This window comes from Trichechus manatus, unplaced genomic scaffold (genome assembly GCF_000243295.1).
Source record: "Trichechus manatus latirostris isolate Lorelei unplaced genomic scaffold, TriManLat1.0 scaffold00007, whole genome shotgun sequence".
NCBI classification, from domain to species: Eukaryota; Metazoa; Chordata; class Mammalia; order Sirenia; family Trichechidae; genus Trichechus; species Trichechus manatus.
Window position 1 is genome coordinate 3813866 of NW_004443943.1, and position 18134 is coordinate 3831999.

Genomic DNA, 18134 nt, shown 5'->3' on the forward strand with positions numbered 1-18134 from the left:
TTTACCCAAGCTCAGAGGGAAAAGGGGTCTCCAGTGAGATCTCATTGGGTGACTTTTCTGTGGAGTGAGTTCTCTAAACTCCATGGAAAGGAGTTAACAATTTTATAAGAAATAACTGCAGAAAGAAGACAATGAGATTCCCTACACATTCCCACACCTTTTAAAGGTAAATGGTCCTGATCATGATGCGTTTTACATAAGGCATACCAGTGGAGTCTTGGTTTAAGTTTCTTCTGGTGCAATGCCTGGTAATCATCAGAGATTTCACCACCCCTGTATTAGTATTTTGGAAACCTTCGTGGTGTAGTTAGTAGCTATGGCTGCTAACCAAAAGGTCGGCAGTTCGAATCCACCAGGCGCTCCTTGGAAACCCTATGAAGCAGTTCTACTCTCCTGTAGAGTCACTATGAGTCAGAATTGACTTGACGGCAGTGGGTTTTTTTTTGGGGGGGGGCGGGGGGTACCACAAGTCCTACTGGTATAAAGGAAACAAATATTTTCATTATGGGCCTTCAAAAGCAGGAGTCCAATGTTTCTAAGATATTTTTCACACTAGCTTCCATTGTATGATATAGGAATTGTCAAAATACAGTTTATCATCACTGTGACATTGGCTAAGTAAGATGAATTATACTAATCACAGGGAAAAACAATGTGAATCCTGAGTTTGGAAATGTTTTGACTGCAGCATTTCTGCAATGAATGCTTATGTGCAGGCTGAAGCTTTGGTATATATATTACAACTATAAAGCTAAAGCCCTAACTGGATACTAGTGGATAAGTAGCAATAATTCCTCTTTTCTATAAGTATGTAACTATTGCAAAAAAAAAAAAAAAAAAAGCATGTCTGTGGTGGGTGTGTGTGTGTGTGTAAGTAATCAAGGAGAAGCAAAAAAAAGAAAAAAAAGGGACTAAAAACAAAGTTTAAAAAAAATAAAGGGGGAAGGGCAATCAACCAAAGCCATAGACGCTGAATTAAGCCCCCTGAGCCATGGATGTACTCTTTCTTCCAAAGTACTAATTTATGAGATTACTCCATATCTCACGATTTAATTTATTTTCAAAAGAAGACTTTACTCTCTTGAATTTCCAATTAGGAGGCAGGTAATTTATGCAACATGAAAGGTTTAGATTTGGAAATGAAGGCACTAGTGTGACAACTGGTGACCTCCCGTAACAGCAATGCTTCTGGAGAAGCAATGCTGTTCCCTTCGACTGCAGCTTAAAATTCCACAATGTTCTGACAGTGCCTCTGAATTGAGTATTTTTACTTAAGCCATTATATGTGTGGTTTTTCGCAGGGTTCATGTGTAGGTGCCTCATCGGTTAGATATTTACAGACTATAGTCTACAAAATATGGAAATAATTTAGGAACAGACAACTCTGGGGTAGAAAGCAAACAATCAGTTACACATGCACAGACATGAAATTGCTATAAACACAGTAGAAGACATGAAGCAATTTGCCAGCTACTCCTCTTGCTCACCATTTCCCTAGGAACGCGGCATCTTGGTGACATGGATTTCCAGTGTAATGTAGATGAAATGGGTGGTACGTTTCCCCATGATAAAAATGATAAATGTCATCCCATGGAAGGAGTATTTAAGTTCTTTTGAGTTTGAGTATGTTCTCAATCCCAAAGACAAGAATGGTTAGATGTTGCAGGCAATCAGTGAGGAGTGAACTTGATTCATTTCTTTCTGCTTCGATGCTAACCGAAGTTTGGGCAATATTTTATTCGCTCCCAATCTGATAAAAGAAACATCCTTTTGATTTAATGATTCATAGTAGTCCCAGTTGGGGTGATATACCCATGGAATGATAAGTTTAACTCTTGTGTGAAAAGATAGAAAAAAGGGTTTCACACTGAGTTGTTGGTATCTAAATGAGAAAATTTAGACAAAGCACTTGGCACAGTGCCTAGCACATTTAAGCGCTCAGTAGATGGAAGCTAAGCAGAATAAAGTCAAATTATGTACATAGCATGTTGAAAATCAAGGCAAGAAATCCAAGAGAAGACAACGCCACAAGTTATACAACAGAACAATGTGGTCTTTTCTTCCCAGTCTCTTAAACCACGTGCCAAACTGGCTGCTTAATGCTTCATGAGAGTGATTAAAGAATTAGAAAATAACAGTTGTGTGGAAAGATGAAAGGAAAAAAAATTAGGCTAGAGGAAAAAGACTAACGGAGGGGAATGTGGTCTTTCCAAGAAATCGTTCACCCTCCAAGGGCCTCAACTGTCTGTTGAATAAGGGGGTTGGACCATACCAGTATCAAACTTGGCTGAACTTCTGATTCACTTGGAGCATTTTCTTTATTACTGCTCCTAAACTTTTTCTTTTTTTTCTCTTGAAGATTGGATGCAGTGTCTAGTTAACCATACTTTTTGGTGCTTAGCACATTGTCATCCTCAGTCAGTGCAAGGCCTTCTCCTTTTTATTTTCTCCTTCTGCCATAATACCCACACCCATTCCTCCCCCTTGCAGAGTTGAACACTCTAATGTGTTCAATATATGTCTTCAGGCGTGTGGGTATCCTTATAACACATAAAGTGTTACTTCCTATCTGGGCACTACACAAATGGTGTTACACAATGAATCTCATTCTGTTACCTGCTTTTCTGACTCAACATTACGTTAGAAATCTAGCCATGTTACACTGTCCATCTAGTCCTTTGCTTCCTGTGACTGCACAGTGTCCCAGAGATTGCTCCCACCACATCTTACTCTCCCGTTCCATTCATGATAGAGCCACTAATCAACTCTAACTCTCTGGCACCACAGTGAGCCTCCTTGTACATGCCCTGGGGTCACAAGCTAAAAGTGGTAATGGGCCATGCATGGGAACATTAGGCTCAATGAAAATCCTTCCCCACCCCCAGCGCTAACGATACGATTCTACAGAATTCCAGTCATAGAGAATCTGAATGGGTCTGACCCAGTCCAGAGACTGGCTGTCCTCTAACCAGCAAACAAACAAACAAAAACAAGGACTGGGCTTAGCTCCCTGCCACCTAAGAAATTTAAAGAGACTTTCCTGAAGTGAAAGTCATTAGATACTGTATTGTAATTAGTCAATTCTGTATCACCTTGGCATTTTGTGTCATCTGACCCTTAAGAAACGCAAGAGGACAAGATGACTTGTCAAGACCTCTGGATCCTAAGATTCTTGGTCTCCTGCCTGAAAAAAATTCCCTGATGAGCTTGCACACTGCATTGAAGGTTGCCTTCCAACTGTATTATTTCACATATGGAGTCTATAGAAAAAGCAACCTGCCAGTAAAAATTTTGTAGGCTTTTCAGTCTGTCTCAGAAGTCCTAGATAAATTCTCTCTAGAACATAAAACTTCCCTTTCTCCTTGTTTCCTTCCCTGGTTGTTAAATTACAAGGCACCACCACCTCATGCATTAGATGGAGGGTGTTCAAACCACTGTGATTTGTCTCAATTCCATCCCCATTGGGGTTCTTGGACTTTACCGACCCCATGATATCCATTCACTTGATATACCTAAGAGATTTCTTTTAAAATAAGTAGTCATAGTGAGGAAACCCTGGTGGTGTAGTGGTTAAGTGCTATGGCTGCTAACCAAAAGTTTGGCAGTTCAAATCCACCAGGTGCTCCTTGGAAACTATGGGGTAGCTCTACTCTGTCCTATACGGTGGCTATAAGTTGGAATCGGCTCGACGGCAACATGTTTGGGTTTTTTTTTTCCTTTAGTCATAGTTGAGTGGCCAGAAAAAAGAAAATCTTTTTTTTTCTTTTTTTTTTTAATGTGACTGATCTCCTGGCAAATGCTATACTGCTGGTTACCCTTGCTTTCATTTGCATAACCAGGGTGGTGATGACTCATATATATTAGATGCATTTTCATACATCTTTCATGCTCTTTCAATCATTTTCAAGTGTGAATTTACCATGCCCAACTAGACAGATGGGTGCTCCAAGTCTTGGCACCAATCTATCAAAAAGTCCAAAAACCTGACATGAGAACCATGATAATAATAATGTTTTTGAGCATATATTATGGCCAAGCACAATGCTTGGTACTTTACATCTATTTATCTCATTTAATTCTCCCAACATTGCCTTATGGGGAAGGTAATAGGTTCTTCAGAAGCAGACCCTGAGATGAGGATTGATCTGCAAGTGGCTTATTTAGGACATGCTCTTAGGTGAGTCCAATGAGGGAGGGGCAAAGCAGGACAGCGAAGGGTAAGAAGCCAAGCAGGAGCACAGTTTCAGGCAGTCCCACTCTCAACCTGATCAAAAGGGGTGCTCTGGAGTATAAACTACACCTCAGGTTTGGCTTTCATGTTCCTGCACCAGTGGTTAAAGGCTAAAGACTCAAAGCAGGGGAGGGGTAGGACATAAATGTAAAATCCCAGGCATTTTAGATTCTCTGCTGTTGAGGGGTTCAAGGAAGAGGTTCCAGTAGAATACAGGAACTCTCCAAAAAAAGTCACAAGTGTGGGCAGTTAAAAGCAAAAGAACACAGAAACTGGGGAGGGAGACCCAGAAAAGTAAAAATGATCCAAGAGCATCTAGGAGGAGCATGAATTAATCTCCAGCTATCAGCTGTTCTGAAGTTCTGAAAAACAGCCTGGACTTATTTGGTGAGGCACACTGATGAAAGATTTGTGTGCTGATGAGTAAATATGGATGAAAAAAATTGCATCCTTTTTCACTTCTATGTCAATAATAAAAATTCTGAAATCAATTTGAAGAACATCGAAAGAAATTCATCTTGATTAATTTTGCAGAGCCTCAAACATAGTCATCCCCCCACCCAAAAAATGTACACAAGGCCTTATTTGAAAGTCACCATTGAATTTTCAAATTTAATAATGATTTACTTGAATCTAAACAAATTTCTGCCACACAGCATTTTGTAGACTCACAGCGGTTTCTGAAAAAGGCCTAGGAAGGCAATCTAATTCTCCCACACCATCACTATCACCCCCTGCATGCACACAAAATCAGTCCAGGAGAAATTAATCAGAGACTAAAGTTTTGAGATAGACTTTTTGAAAATTTATGTCAGTACCGACTGTATGATTTCCATGAGGTTCATTGCCTGATTTTTACTGAGCTTACCGTATGAGCAAAGTCTGTTGCTCAGACCCTAACCACTGGGGTCTAGACCTGACTCCTCATTTTAATTAACAGAGAATTCCTCCCACTGTCCAAATGCTAAGCAACCTTGTCAGTTGCAACTGTGGGGCAGCATCTCCCCTTAGATCATTTTTCTGGTTTCATTTGAACAGTTCTGTGAGGGAATAGAATGGTTTCACTGATCCATAGATCATCTTGCAACTTGCAGGAGGAGGATACAAAAACCCACTGCCGTCGAGTCAATTCCAACTCATAGCGACCCCATAGAACGGAGTAGAACTGCCCCATAGGGTTTCCAAGGCTGTAAATCTTTATGGAAGCAGACTGCCATATCTTCCTCACCTGGAGCAGCTGGTGGGTTCCAACAGCCGACCTTTCAGTTAGCAGTCGAGTGCTTTAACCACTGTGCCACCAAGGCTCCTATAGTAGGACAGGAGAATACCTGAACTCATTCCAGGTGAGTATATTTTTCCTTTCATAGATTGGGTTGCTTCTGATTAGTGGATACACTGGTAATAGAAATGAATGATTTCTGTATGCATGATGGTAACTTTTGTTGAAACTAACTCTAAAAATGGTGGTTGTCTCTCAGCTTCAATGGAGATGTTCCTCTCAACTACACATTTCTTAAAGCAGAAATGATTGCATTCAGAACCAATTAGGATATATCTCTCCTGCCTTAAAAACACTTGATATGAGCAAGGCCCTCAGACGACTGCCACGAAAACATGTTTTCATTAGGAGTAACTTGACCTAAAATTCACCCAGCATATCAGGGCCTTCCAGGTTAAAGATAATTCTATATTTTATTTCTCCTAAAATGGACCAACTGTTCCCAGAAAAATCTGATAAGAGAGTCCCTTTGGTCTTCGAGTCTGGAGAATACATTATAGCTGTAACTTTTCCTATCCCACCGTCTCCCTCACCCCAAGCCTGACGGACCCCTGTTTCTAGGCCCATGCCTGTAAGAAATTCCATTTGACCAACATCATATCATATGTAAGCAGATTATGCAAATGAATAGGCTAGATGTTTTGTGGTGGGACAGGGGAGAAAAGCCCAGTTTTCAAATCCCACGAAGGTTCATACCAAATGCCCTATAACCCAAACTCTCTAGTAACAGAACTGACTTTCTCATCCACTGTATTTTGCCAGGAGGTAGCTTCATTTCATCCAGTCCTAGAAATTTCTTCTACTGGTGTGATGCCAATTATCTACCTCATACCTTGGGAAGCCTGGTGATCATATGTTGATCCAGTCCTCCTTCTGTCTTGCCAAGGGGTTGATCTCAAAATTATCACAAATTATTTCAGTTCGTCTAGGACTTTTTGAACCTTTACTATACACCATAAATAGTATGTGATCCAGTCTTTGGATTTACAGAGTGTCTAGTATCTGGTTGGACACACTCAAATAATAAGGTAATAAATGAGCTTACCAAAATTAACACTTTAGACCAGGTATGGAAAATAGGTTTCATCTCATCTGCTAACTCTGATCAGTACTGACGCTTGTGTTGTACAGGATTCTGAGGCTCAGAGGCAAAGAGTATTGGGAGTGCTTAACACTGTCTCCAAGAATATATGGCTCCGGGAAAAGAGGCTAATAGCATGATTGTCAAGATTATATTCATTCCACAAATACTTGTTCCACAGATACATGCCTATTAAGTGCCAGGCACTTTTCTAAGTACCAAAATTCCTGTTGTTTATGTAGCTTACATTTCATTGTGGCAGATAAACAATGAAAACAATCAAACAAATACACCTACTCCTCACTTAATCAGCTATCTCATTATCTGACATTTCACATTTACGACAATAGTAAAAAATCTGCTCTCCGACTATTTTGTACATTAATGACGTACATCTGGCAGTAACGAACGTGGAGGTGACAGGCAAGAGTAACGCTGGCTATGATGGTTAAGGTTATGTGTCAACTTGGCTGGGTTATGATTTTCAGTGATTTGGCACTTATATAATGATGTAATTTGGCAGTAAGTAATGATGTAGTCATTTTCCATTTTGTGATCTGATGTGGTCATCCTCCATTTTTAGATTTTCACATAACAACCTGGTCTTTGAAACCTAACCATGTCAATAAGTGAGGAATGGGTGTATATATTTTTATGAGATACTATGAAGATTTAAAAAAAAGAATAAAAGGATAGAAAATAATTAAGAATACCATTTTAAATAAGATGGTCAGGAAGTTCCTCTGCAAAGAAGTATTAAGTAAAGTATTAAGAATTGAGGAAGTGAGTCATGGAAATATCTGGGGGAAGAGCATCTGAAGGCAGAAGGAATATCATGTGCAAAGACCACACAGCAAGAACACACTTAGCATATTAGAGGCTCAGCAAGGAGACCTGTGGGGCTGGAGCACCAGGGCAAAGGGAAGAGTGGTGGCAGAAGAAGCAGTCAGGAAGGTATCAGAACCAAGTCACACAGCACAGTAGTTTTCAACCTCGATGCACATTAATATCACCGCTGGGTGATACTATTTGATTTAAAAAGACAAATATTTGGCCCCACACCCTCAGTACAATTTATTGGCATTTAAGGCCTCTGGTTCCCCCACAAAATAATATAAAATAATATAATAGTAATGTTATCATTGTTGTTTATGAAGAAATACTTGGTTTTTGAACATTTACTGAAACAAAGTCTCTTAACCCTCTCTGGAGAATTTATGTGAGGGTAATGAGAGGACCTGGCCTTTAAGGAGCTTCTTTTCCCACCTAGAAGATCCAACAGGAAAACAGCTGAGCCTCATGGGGCATTTAATCTTCAGACTGTTGAAACAAGATGGCTGACCCAATTGGAGATGTAATTGTCTAAATGACCAAAAGTTTGGATGAGGCATTTGGAGTTTCTGTCAAGTAAGTGAGCATGGGTTAATGCAAAAATCAGGGAAGAAAGGTCAGAGAGCAGCTCTGGCAGTACCTTTGCATGTGAAGGAAGGTGTGAAATAATAAAGTAGATAGTGGCAGAGCTTTGAGCCCTGACTCCACCTCAAGGGCTCCTTTTCTCCCTTTGGACATGGAGTATTCTTCATTGCTTCTCCCTCTCCTGATCAAAATCTGGCTCTGGAATATGATCAACTTCTTTCACTCTAAATTATTGTGGCAGATGGCTGCTTCAATCTCTCTCATTTCACATGTTCTTCTTACAATGTGACCTTGACATTCCTCCCATTGAGTGGTGTGGTCTGTGTCCCCTCTCCTTGAACCTGAATAAAACTTTTTGACTCCCTCAAACAATAGAATATGGTAGAAGTGACACTATGTGTTACTATGAGGTTAGATCAAAAATGTACCATGCACTTCTGCCTTCTTCTCTGGGTAAATGCACTCTTGGAACCCAGCTGTCATGCTGTAAGGAAACCCAGACCAGCCCAGACAGAGAGACTACATGGAAAGACTGTAGGTAGGTGTTCTAGTTAACAACGCAGCTGAGGTCTCAGCCAAGAGCCAGCATTAATTACCAAATATGTGAGTGAAAACATCCCCAGATGGTTCTAGCTCCTAGCCATTGAGTCACCCCTGGCCTTCAAGTCTTCCCAGATGAAATTCCAAACATTGTGGAAGAGAGACAAGCTGTCTCTGCTGTGTTCTTTTCAAATTTATGACTCACAGGATCTGTGAGCATAATAAAATGGTTGCTTTATAAGTTTTGGAGTAGTTTGTTATGCAGCAATGATAACTGGAACAGGTATCAATGACTAATGAGATTTAGAATATTTTCCCTATCACTCTGAACACTGATGGGAGGCAGTGTGGTTTATGTGAAAGCTTTGGAGTCAGGCTTGGGTTTGAATCCTGGTTCAGAACACTTACTAGCAGTGTGGCTATGGCAGGTGGTAATCTCTCAAGCCTCCATTTCTTCATCTGTGAAACATTATTGAAGGCTGAAATGAGGGGTGAGTATGTAAATGAGTATGTAAAGTAGGCCTGCCAAGAAGATAATGCTCAACTGAGTCTTGTCACACCTCCAAGGCCCTCCCTACCCCAGGGAAAGGGAAGGCTTGTATGGTTTAGTCCACAGACCTGGAACATGACCATGTCCCACCACATAGGCCTCTTTGAGTTTCCATCCACTCGGGTGCATGCGATAACTAGAAGCAGCCATCTCAGCTTAGAGTTGGAAAAGAACTCAACCTTGAAGTTCTATAATTACATACATCACTTCTTGTTTGTCTATTTTACCATCAGAGCAAAAAAGCAGTAACTTTGCCTCCCACGTGGTTCCTTCTCTGAAAATAGTCGCTTGATGATTGTCTTAGTTATCTGGTACTTCTGTAACAGAAATACAGCAAGTGGATGGCTTTAACAAAGAGAAATTTATTCTCTCACAGCCTAGTAGGCTACAAGTCCAAATTCAGGGTGTCAGCTCCAGGGGAAGGCTTTCTCTGTCGATTCTGGAGGAAGGTCCTTGTTGTCAATCTTCCCCTGGACTAGGAGCCTCTCCGCACAGGAACCCCAGGGTCCAAAGGATGCGCTCTGCTCCCGGTGCTGCTTTCTTGGTGCTATGCAGTTCCACTGTCTGTCTGCTGGCTTCTCTGTTTTATATCTCAAAAGAGATTGGCTTAAGACACTATCTAATCTTGTAGATCTCATCAATATAACTACTGCTAATCCATTTTATTATATCATAGTGATAGAATTTACAAAACATAGGGAAATCACATCATATGACAAAATGGTAGACAATCATACAATACTGGGATTCATGACCTAGTCAAGTTGACTGATATTTTGGGGGGACACAATTCAATCCATGACAACTGTTTCTAAGTAAACTCATTCTACCTTGATCTAGCTCTGTCCTGGCTACAACTCCAGTCACTCTCTTGCTGCTGCTTCTCCCTGATTCTAAGAAGGATGTATGAGTATGTAGATGAGCAGAGAAGGTGTATCAGTTAGGAAGCCCCAGTACAGTGATGAGGGCCAAAGGAGGGAAGTGGGGGTGGGGCGGGGGGAGAATTGTGATTTAGAGAAAAGTCCTTTTGCCCCAGGGTAATCTTTCCAAATAGACATCCTGTTTCTTTTTATTGAAACCACTAACTCATATCTATTCTTGGGCATCTGGCACTATAAAATTTCAGATGTTCTTCCCTTAGCTTTCACAGTCTTCTACAGGAACTGATATTCATATCATTCAACGTGAATGGGAAAGTGGCGATTAGGTACAAAACAGACGTTAGAAAGGACACTCATCTGATAGACTTCCTGGAACTATCCAGTTTTTAGACTCGGAAATACTATGAGCCCAAGCTCTTTACAATAATATAATTTTTTTTTATTCACCACAGCCACAACCATTTTAGGAAGGAAGCCTCAGCACCCCATCCATATTTGCAGAGAAGATTTTCACACCCCTCCTACTGTGGCGGAATATTGGAGTGACACTTCCAGACCCTTTCTCTACCCCCTGTTGGCTCCTCCCCTATGGAGAAGTGGCCAACCTAGTTGGTTAGAGCTTGATATTCATTAGACAGGGTTACTCAGTCTCTCTCTCCTGCCTCACAGAAGCGCAGGTAATGTCAAGATTCTTGTATGTCCTGCCACAGCAGGGAGCAAATCTGAGCATGGGCCACCAGCCTCTCTTGAGCCTTCCTTTCTCCGCCAGTAATGGATATGTGAGTAGGCCATGGCCCTCAATAAAGCCAGTTAGGTAAGTGTGCTCTGAGCCACCTAAGTCTCCCTATAGGCTGGGGCTAGGGCCTGGGTTATAGAAGCAGCAGCAGGCCCTCTCTTGGCCCAAGGCCCCAGGAAAAGTTTCTGTTATGGGTTGAATTGTGTTCTCCAAAAAGATATGTTGAAGTTCCTAACCCCCGGTACCTGTAAATATGACCTTGTTTTGAAATAGGGTCTTTAAAGATGCTATTAGTTAACCTGAGGTCTTACTAAAACAGGGTAGGCCTTAATCCAATATGACTGGTGTCATTATAAAAAGAAAAAAAGAGAGGCAGAGAGACACAGAGGGAAGATGGCCATGTGAGACAGGGTAGAGATTGGAGTGATGCCAAGAAGTGAAGAAACACCAAAAATAGCCAGGAACGATGAGAAGCTAGGAAGAAGCAAGGAAGGATCTTCCCCTAGAGCCTTCAAAGAGAGCATAGCCCTGCTGACACCTTGAATTCAGACTTCTAGCCTCCAGAACTGTGAGACAATAAATTCTTGTCATTTTAACCGCCTGGTTTGTGGTTCTTTGTTACAGCAGCCCTTGGAAACTAATACAGACTCCAACCTAGCTTAGCCAGGGACCCTTGAAATTCAGGAGTTATTGGGTGCTTGACATCACTAATATTGCCGATTCTTTGATCACCTTTTGGCTACTTGTATCTTTTCTCTACCAGTTAGAATTTGGAAGAAGGGAGGAATGAATAAATGACTCCTCAAGCACAGAATAACAACTTCCTTTTTTTTTTTCTTTCATTGACTTTGAGCCGGGCACTGTCCTCACAACAGTCTTCTCAAGTAGGCCTTAGTGCTAACCTTCTTTAGCAGTGAGGTGATGAGGCTCAGGATGCCATTTACCCAAGGACACCAAGTTAGTAAGTGATAGAGCTAGAATTAGAACACAGGTCTGTCTGATTCCTACGTTAAAGTGCTCTGCTATACAGCTTCCCATTTGTTTTACAAACAAGAAAACAGACCCAGAGAGTCTAAATAATTTACCAAGTTTATGCAATTAGTACCATAGTGAGGATTTGAATTCACTTCAGTACTCATTCACTATTTCCTTTGCACTCTATGTTTATTTATGAGGATCCCGAGGTCCAGAGAATGTATGTGACTTACCCCAGGCCGCATAAAGTTAGTGTGGGGCTACTGAGTTGAAAGCCAGTCTTTTTTGGCTTATATCACTTTCTCTCAGGTATTTCTGTAGACTGTCTACCCTAATTTCTTCTTACCGCTGATAAACTCTCCTGATCTCTACTTGAATCCTTATCTGCAAACTGTCTCTCTCACCCACAAAACCCTCTTATCACTATGTGAGCAGAACTGCAGTGTTAGGTTCCAGGGTCCTTTTAATGAAATGTACTTCTTATTTCCACTTCACTAGTTGGCTAAAGTTTAACCTGTGATGGGATTCTGGAGTCATCCAAAGTTCATCAGTGTTGTAATCTGCAGTTACAGGTAAGAGACAAGCCCCAAGTCCGGCAGTCATGGGCTCTGTGGCTGCATCATTGTTCTCTGGAGAGACAGGAGGCCAGCTGGATGGAGATATTTCTCCAGGAACCCCTTTAGAAGACACTTCTTTGGAAGAGATAACAATGACATAGAAAACCTATTCCCTGCCCTCAAGTATCTTGGCAGCAAATTCAGAAATTAGGAGGATGGAAGGGACCTTTGAGGTCATATAAACCAACCTCTCATCATTTCAGAAGGTATCAGTGTGAGCCCAGTAGAAGGTTCTATGTAATCAATGCCAGCGTAGGTGGCACAGAACATGCTGGAAGTTCAGAGTGGGGCAGGATCACAGACAGAGTGACTGAGGCTCAACATCCTGGAGACAGATGGTTAGTGAAAGAGTCTCCCCCAGGTTGTTTGCTATTTCTCCTCCCTCAACCCTAAGTATTCTTCCTACTACAGAATTGCTGTTCTAAATCTTGTTGCTCAGAGCAGGCCCTCGACAGTGGGCTGTCACTTTCAGTAAGAACTCTGAAACGTTTCAGACTCTGTACTTCATGCTGGCCACTGCGAACATACCCTTATCATTTGTGATATTGGGAAATTTGGAGGTATTATTTAGCACCATGATACTTGGATGTAGTCCCAATAAGTCAAGTTCCTCAGGGTTGCAAGGCAGAAATGCAGACAAAGCCTATAGATCACAGTAATGAGAGTTGCATTGCAAGGATCCAAACCCAAAAACCCTGTAAACTTTTTTTTTTTTTAATTTTTTTATTGTACTTTAGATGAAGTTTTACAAAGCAAACTAGTTTCTAGTTAAATAATTAATACACATATTGTTTTGTGACATTGGTTGCCAATCCCACAACATGTCAACACTCTTCCCTTCTCGACCTTGGGTTCCCCATTACCAGCTTTCCTGTCCCCTCCTGCCTTCTCATCCTTGCCCTTAGGCTGGTGCGCTCATTTAGTCTCATTTTGTTTTAAGGGCCTGTCTAATCTTTGCCTGAAGGGTGAGACTCAGGCTGTCCGGGGACCATACTCTCAGGGTTTCTCCAGTCTCTGTCAGACCAGTAATTCTGGTCTTCTTTTTTTTTTCTTTTTTTTGGTGAGTTAAAATCTTTTTCTACATTTTTCTCCAGCTCTGTCTGGGTCCCTCTATTGCAATCCTTGTCAGAATAGTCGGTGGTGATAGCTGGGCACCATCTAGTTTGCTAGACTCAGTCTGGTGGAGGCTGTGGTAGTTGTGGTCCGTTAGTCCTTTGGACTAATCTTTCCCTTGTGACTTTGGTTTTCTTCATTCTTCCTTGCTCCAGATGGGGTGAGACCAGTGGAGTATCTTAGATGGCCACTCACAAGCTTTTAAGACCCCAGACCTTACTCACCAAAGTAGAATGTGGAATATTTTCCTTATAAACTATGTTATGCCAATTGAGGTAGATGTTCCTTGAGACCATGGTCCCCACAACCCTCAGCCCAGTAATTTGGTCCCTCAGGGAGTTTGGCTGTGTCTATGGAGCTTCCATGAGCTTACCTTGGTCAAGCTGTGCTGGATTCACCAATACTGTGTACTGTCTTACCCTTCACCAAGGTAACCACTTATCTATTGTCTATTTAGTGTTTTTCCCTTCCACCCCTTCCCTTCCTCATAACCATCAAAGATTGTTTATTTTTATGTGTAAATGTTTTCATTAGTTTTTATAGCAGTGGTTCAAACAATATTTGTCCTTTTGTGATTGACTTATTTCACTCAGCGTAATACCCTCCAGATTCATCTGTGTTGTGAGATGCTTCGCAGATTCTTAATTGTTCTTTATGGTTGTGTAGTATTTCATTGTGTGTATGTACCATAGTTTGTTTATCCATTCATCTGTGGATGGGAACCTAGGTTGTTTTCATCTTTTTGCTATTGTGAACAATGCTGTAATGAACATGGGTGTGCATATGTCTATTCATGTGATGGCTCTTATTTTTCTAGGATATATCCCTAGGAGTGGGATTGCTGGATCATATGGTATTTCTATTTCTAGCTTTTTAAGGAAACACCATATCATTTTCCAAAATGTTTATACCATTTTGCATTCCCACCAGCAGTGCATAAGAGTTCCAGTCTCCCGCAGCCTCTCCAACATTTGTTATTTTCTGTTTTTTTATTCATGCCAGTAATGTCGGGGTGAGATGGCATCTCGTTGTGGTTTTGATTTGCATTTCTCTAATAGCTAGTGATCATGAGCATTTCCTCATGATCCTGTTGGCTGCTTGAATGCCTTCTTTGGTGAAGTGTCTGTTCACATCCTTGGCCCATTTTTTAATTGGATTATTTGTCTTTTTGTGGTAGAGGTGTTGGATTTTCCTGAAGATTTTAGAGATTAGAGCTTTGTTGGATTAGTAATAGCCAAAAATTTTTTCCCAGTCTGTAGGTTCTCTTTTTACTCTTTTGATGAAGTCTTTTGATAAGCATAAGTGTTTAATTTTTAGAAGATTCTAGTTATCTAACTCATCTTCTGGAGTTTGTGTGTTGTTAGTTATGGCTTGTATCCTGTTAATGCCATGTAATAGGGCCTCTAGCTTTGATCCTGTTTTTTCTTCTATGATCTTTATAGTTTTTGGTTTTATATGTAGGTCTTTGATCCATTTTGAATTAGTTTTTGTATATGGTATGAAGTATGGGTCCTGTTTCATTTTTTTGCAGATGGACATCCAGTTTTGCCAGCACCATTTGTTAAAAAGACTGCCTTTTTCCTATTTGATGGACTTTGGGCCTTTGTGGAAGATCAGATGACTGTAGGTGGATGGATTTACATCTGGGTTCTCAATTCTATTTCATTGGTCAATGTGTCTGCCGCTGTACCAGTACCAGGCTGTTTTAACTACCATAGCTGTATAGTAGGTTCTGAGGTCAGGTAGTGCGAGTCCTCCGACTTTCTTCTTTTTTTAATAGTGCTTTACCTATCCAGGGCCTCTTCCCTTTCCATATAAAGTTAATGATTAGTTTTCCCATCTCTTTAAAGAATGCTGTTGGTATTTGGATCGAGGTTGCATTGTATTTGTAGATTGATTTGGGCAGAATTGACATTTTCACAATGTTAAGTCTACCTATCCATGAGCATGATATGTTTTTCCATTTATGTAGGTGTTTTTGGTTCCTTGCAGTAGTGTTTTATATTTTTCTTTGTATAGGTCTTTTACATCCCTGGTTAGATTCATTCCTAAGCTTTTTTTTGGGGGGGGGTGCTATTATAAATGGTGGAAACCCTAGTGGAGTAGTGGTTAAGAGCTATGGCTGCTAACTAAAAGGTCAGCAGTTCAAATCCACCAGGCGCTCTTTGGAAACCCTGTGGGGCAGTTCTATTCTGTTGAATAGGGTCGCTATGAGTCAGAATCGACACAACAGCAATGGGTTTTATTATAAATGATATTGTTTTCCTGATTTCCTTTTCATCGTTCTCTTTATTGGTGTATAGGAATCCAACTAATTTTTGTATGTTTAGCCTGTATCCTGTTACTCTGCTGAATCTTTCTTAGTTCCTGTAGTTTTCTCGTGGAGCCTTTTGCATTTTCTATGTCTAGTATCATATCATCCTCAAATTGGGACAGTTTTACTTATTGCTTACCAATTTGGATGCATTTTATTTCTTTTTCTTGCCTTATTGCTCTAGCTAAAACTTCCAGAACAATGTTAAATAGGAGTGGTGATAAAGGGCATCCTTGTCTTGTTCCTGTTCTCAAGGGGAATGTTTTCAGCCTCTCTCCATTAAGAATGATGCTGGCCATTGGTTTTGTATAGATGCCCTTTACTATGTTGAGGAATTTCCCTTCTATAGGAAATTCTATTGAGAGTTTTTATCAGCAATGGGTGTTGGACTTTGTCAGATGCCTTTTCTACATCAATTGAGATGATCATGTGATTCTTCTCTTTTATTTGTGTGGTGGATTACGTTGATTGATTTTCTAATGTTGAACCATCCTTGCATACCTGGTATGTATCCTAGTTGGTTGTGATGTATTTTTTTTTTTTATATGATGCTGAATTCTATTCGGTAGAATTTTGTTGAGAATTTTTGCATCTATATTCATGAGAGATATTCATCTGTAATTTTCTGTTTTTGTGGTGTCTTTGCCTAGTTTTGGTATCTGGGTTATGCTGGCTTCACAGAATGAATTCAGAAGTATCCCTTCCTTTTCTATGTTCTGAAATAGTTTGAGTAGTACTGGTGTAAGCTCTTGTCTGAATGTTTGGTAGTATTCTCCAGTGAAGCCATCTGGGCCAGGGTTTTTTTTTTGTTGGGAGTTTTTTTATTACTATTTTTTTTTTTTTTTCAAGCTCTTCTCTTGCTATGAGTCTGTTCAGATTTTCAACATCAGTTTGTGTTACTTTGAGTAGGTAGTGTGCTTCTAGAAATTTGTCCATTTCCTCTAGGTTTTCAAATTTGTTGGAATATAGTTTTTCATAGCACTCCGTTATGATCCTTTTTATTTCAGTTGAGTCTGTTGTAATGCCCCCCATTTCATTTCTTGTTTGAGTTACTTGTGTTCTCTCCTGTTTTTCTTTTGTCAGTTTGGCCAATGGTTTGTCAATTTGGTTGATCTTTTCAAAAAACCAACTTTTGGTTTTGTTGATTTTTTTCTATTGTTTATCTAGTCTCTATTGCATTTATTTCTGCTCTGATCTTTATTATTTCCTTTCTTCTGGTGCCTGTGGGCTTCTTTTTCTGTGCTCTTTCTATTTGCTTGAGTTGTGTAGCTAATGTTTTGCTTTTGTCCCTTTCTTCTTTTTTGATGCATGCATCTATTGCTATAAATTGACCTCTGAGCACTGCCTTTGCTGTGTCCCAAAGGTTTTGTTATGATGTGTTTTCATTCTCATTTGATTCTAGGAATTTTTTGATTCCATCTTTTGTTTCTTCTATTACCCTGTGGTTTTTAAGCAGGGTGTTCTTCAGTTTCCATACGTTTGATTTTTTTTTTTTTTCCTTGCTCTTCCTGTTATTAATTTCTACTTTGATGATGTTGTAATCAGAGAAAATACTTTGTATTATCTCAGTGTTTTGGATTTTGAGGGTTACTTTGTGACCTAAGATGTGATCTGTTCTGGAGAATGTTCCATGTGTGTTGGAAAAGAATGTGTATTTTGCTGCTGTTGGGTGGAGTGTTCTATATATGTCTATGAGGTCAAGTTGGTTGATTATGGTCTTTAGATCTTCTGTATCTTTGTCAAGTTTCTTTTTAGATGTTCTGTGCTTTACCAAGAATGTTATGTTGAAATCTCCTCCTATTACTGTGGAACTATCAATTTCTCTTTTCAGTGCTGTTAGAGTTCATTTTATGTATTCTGGAGCCCTGTCATTATGTGCGTAGATATTTATTGTGGTTATCTCTTCATGGTGGAGTGTCCCTTTAATCATCATATAATGCCCTTCTTTGTCTTTTATGGTAGATTTTGTTTTAAAGTCTATTTTATCTGAGATTCGTATTGCCACTCCCGCTCTTTTTTTGTAGCTGTTTCATTGATATTTTTTTCCTATCCTTTGACTTTTAATCAATTTATGTCTTCGTTTCTAAGATGTGTCTCTTGTAGACAGCATATTGATGGGTCCTGTTTTTTATCCATTCTGTCACTTTCTGTCTCTTTATTTGTGCATTTAAGCCATTTACATTCAGTGTGATTATTGATAGATGTGAGTTTATTTCTGTCATTTTGTAGGGCTTTTTTTTTTGTGGTGCAGATATTTTCTTTGTTCCTCTTACTCTTCTGTGCTGAATTCCTTCTATTTGTGTTTTTTGTTTCTTTCTTTCTTTTGTTTCTGTATCTTTTGTGTTTACTGAGACTTTATGTTTTTCTTCTTTATTTTGATGAGTAGGTTTGTTAATTTTCT